The following is a 4,183-nucleotide window of genomic DNA, read 5'->3' as shown; positions in this document are numbered from 1 at the left end:
CGTTTTATTTGCTTTTTTCATTTTAAATTTGCTTTAACCCTAACCCTAACCCTAACCCTAACCCTAGGGTTAGGGTTAGGGTTAGAGTTAGGGTTAGGGTTAGGGTTAACTGTTTCAGAATCGTTTGTTTATGTAGTCGGCACTTAATGTATATCGGCTGAATGGACGTCAGTGATTGGTTGAAATTACAGAAATACGACAACTTTAACATGGAATAATTTATGGATTTCCTTTTTTTTAAAGAAGACTAAGAGAAAAAGATGTTTTATATGACACATTCTACCAGTGTTCCAAGTTTCAAAGTGTTTCGTTAATGAAAAATGTGGCCCCCGTTTTAAAAAAGATCCAGGAACTGAGATAACGTGTGTATGTACATTTGTGGGTAAGTTCACATACGTACATTTAACTCTTAAGCGGTGGGTAAGGGTTTACACGAAAGCATGCCAAACGGACAAAATACAAAAATTAGAATATTTCTTTTTCTTAAGGATAATTTTTAAAACTATTTTCACTTTAAATAAGAACAAAAATTATTATAATTGTTAGTCTCTCGCACAATAATATTTACAATCTCACTAACGAAAGTGCCGTAAAATATTCACTTTCGTTTCATACTGGCAGTATTCATATAAAATTTTGAAACATCAGTTGATGGTGTTCGCCGTTTAAAAGTTAATAAGCATACACTCAGCGTCAGTGGGTCAATAGAGCTTGCTGTACGAAGCAGAAACAAACACGACTAGAACCACCTTTCCGTTCTTTTTAGCTTATTTAATACACTCTGTCAGTAAATGCATCATCATCCTCATCATCATCATCATCATCATCGTCGTCGTCGTCGTCGTCGTCGTCACCGTCATCACGTCTGCCGAAACCCCAAAAGGCCTTTAACATCTTGCATTCACAATAAGGACTGAAACCAGCGCCTGTTATTCGGAGAGAGAGAGAGAGAGAGAGAGAGAGAGAGAGAGAGAGAGAGAGAGAGATAGAGAGATAGAGAGATTGCGACTGTGATAAAGGAGAGGGGGAAGAGAGAAAGAGAAAAATAGGGAATTTGAAAAAATATTGAAGGAAAACTAAAACTATTAAGAGACACTTAACTGGACCTCAAGAATTTTTAATTCCGAAAGCAATGAACATTCAACGCGTTTCCTGGCAAAAGCTTTATCAATATGAGTTAGACTCATATTATTTTCAAACTGCTCCACGTGTTCGTATCAACAATTACTCATTGTGTATTTCTCTGCTATATGCTCTAGTTGTTGCAAGACAAAGTGCGAAGCTGAAAATCTACAAGTTTAATGCATATCCGAAAATTAGTCTTCCCATTCATTTTCCTTTCACAAGTTCCTAATAATAAAGATTGAAATACTCTATACTCTTTACTCTCTTTTACTTGTTTCAGTCATTTGACTGTGGCCATGCTGGAGCACCGCCTTTAGTCGAGCAAATCGACCCCAGGACTTATTCTTTGTAAGTCTAGTACTTATTCCATCGGTCTCTTTTGCCGAACCGCTAGTTACGCGGGCGTAAACACACCAGCATCGGTTGTCAAGCGATGTTGGGAGGACAGACACAAAGACATACACACACATACATACATATATATATATATATATATATATATATATATATATATATACGACGGGCTTCTTTCAGTTTCGGTCTACCAAATCCACTCACAAGGCTTTGGTCGGCCCGAGGCTATAGTAGAAGACACTTGCCCAAGGTGCCACGCAGTAGGACTGAACTCGGAACCATGTGGTTGGTAAGCAAGCTACTTACCACACACCCACTCCTACGCCTATATTTATTTTTGTCAGTGATTTCATGCCCTTTTGGACATTGGGGTCCAAAGATATGGTCCAACCGGCTAATCAATAATTCCCTGCAATTGAACATCAACGCAGTAGTATGTCGTGAACGCTTTTAGAAAATGGCGTACTTACTATGCTGCGTGTAACATAGCGTATCGTTGGAGTTTATCCAGTATTTATGTAAGGGTTAGGGTTAGGGTTAGGAAGCATGGTATCGGAAAGAGGGCAACGGCAGTAGTCTGGTACATGCAATGGAATATGAATGCGATGGTGGAGGCACAAATACGAGTTTTAAATTTACGCATACGCCACGTAATGGTTCGATGTGCCAAATCAGTGCCCCTTTAAGAGTTGGCACCATATTCCTTCCTCAGTTTCTCTTTACTGAAACAAGAAACCTGCCATCATTCTTAACGGCCGGACAAATGAAATCTTTTAAATTAAAATTTACTTGTGCCACCGAACTTGAATATTACGTTTTATATTATATTCATGTTTGGTGGTGTTGATGATAATAATGACGATGTAAATTAAACATGTGGCTAAAAATACTGGAATAGTAGGTTGTTAATGAAAGTGTAAGTAATTCTAATTGTAATAATAGCCCTTTGTAAATCTCAATTAGGATTAACATATCAGTTTCAAACGCTTGCCCCATAAGTATATGTCACACAAATTAAATTGCTGAGTATAACCCGTGCATACACAAAATATAGGCTTCAAATTTTGGCACAAGGATATCAATTTCAGGGGAAGAGATTAGTCGATTATATCTATATAAGCGTTCAACTGGTACTTATTTAATCGATTCCGATGGGATGGAAGGCAAAGTCGACCTCGGCGGAATTTGAACTTCGAAGGTAAGGGCACACGAAATGCCGCTCAGCATTTTACCTGGCAAGTTAACGTTTCTGTCAGATTGCCGCCTTAGTACACCCGCAAAATATTGGTGCAACTATTGCCAAGTTATATACAAATATTGTACCTGAGTACTATTGTTAAGACCATTGTTTATTCAGAATTAATGAGAAGTTATTTAATTAGCACAGAAAAGGTAAATGATTAAAGTAATTACTTTTACTGTCTAATAATAATGATTTGCAACTGAAGAAAAAGGTCATATCATTTGGAAGTAAAAATGTGGTCTACAAACTTTACTACGAAGCATATATATATATATATATACACTTTGGAAAGATTTGAACTCAAAGCGTAGAGTAACTAAACACTGCAAGTAAAAATGGTAATAACACCTCCAACTAGGTAACGATAATAATAACACTGTTGATTGTGATAGTGATGTTGATATTGGTGATGATGATGATGATGATGATGATGATCAAGAGCGAGATGAATGAGGATCATCATCATTATTAACATCATTATTTTCACCTATGCGAAATAAAGATATCTGAATAAAAGCTATTCGCGTGTGAATGAAAATATTTCATTCGTTTTCTTTTTTCTCTTCCTACTCCTCCTCTTCAATTCTCTTCTGATTTCCTTTCTCTACTCCACTATCATCCAACAACTTTCCTTTCTCTCCCTCTTTCTTTCACACACACACTCTCTCTCTCTCTCTCTCACCTCCCACTCTTGAATTGGTAAACACTTTTTTTTATACACCACCGCTTCAACTTTTCTAACGTTATATAGATCTGTAGTGTGTATTATTTGTAGCTCGCTTTATTTTCATTTAGTCTGTTCATGCGAGTGCTACTGTATGTATAGAATGATCGGCGAACATTGCAGTCGTTTCGATATTGCTTTGGTTTTGCTTCCATAGAAAACGGGACACAATATTTAGTAGACCATTTTCTATAGGAGGTCTCTGAAAAGGCCATCGTTTATATCCGGTTCTGGCGGCTTGCTTCTGATAGGAAATCGCTCTGGCTACAGGAAAAACTGTGCTATTCTCTGCTTTTCTCATCTATTGATCCGATGATTGACAAGCCAGGTCAGCAGTAGCGTCGATATATTACTTGAACTGCAACCATTGGAATCGTTGCCAAACCAACTGTGGTGATGCACAATGGGTAAGCAATGTGCAAAAACCTTATCCTTTCACTGCAGTGATTCATAGCTCTCTGAATGCACATACGCACGCTGAATGTTTTATATCTGTTAAATTTCATTAAATTTCTTTTTTTTTCTTTCTATTTCATTCTATTTTATTCTATTTAAATTTATGATTTGCCAAATACATTGAATCGAACAATTTTCTCACGGGTGTTTTTTTTTTCCTTTTATTTTTATATCTTTTATATAAAAAAATATTTTGTTGTCTTTTGAAGGTTTGTTCTTTACTGCAAAAAGCATCTTTGAAAAATCTGACTATGTTTAAAGAATGTACGAGGAATATCTTT

The sequence above is a fragment of the Octopus bimaculoides genome, chromosome 2, assembly GCF_001194135.2.
Source record: "Octopus bimaculoides isolate UCB-OBI-ISO-001 chromosome 2, ASM119413v2, whole genome shotgun sequence".
Lineage (NCBI taxonomy): Eukaryota > Metazoa > Mollusca > Cephalopoda > Octopoda > Octopodidae > Octopus > Octopus bimaculoides.
The sequence above is the reverse complement of the archived record's forward strand: the minus strand, read 5'-3'. Positions refer to the sequence as shown.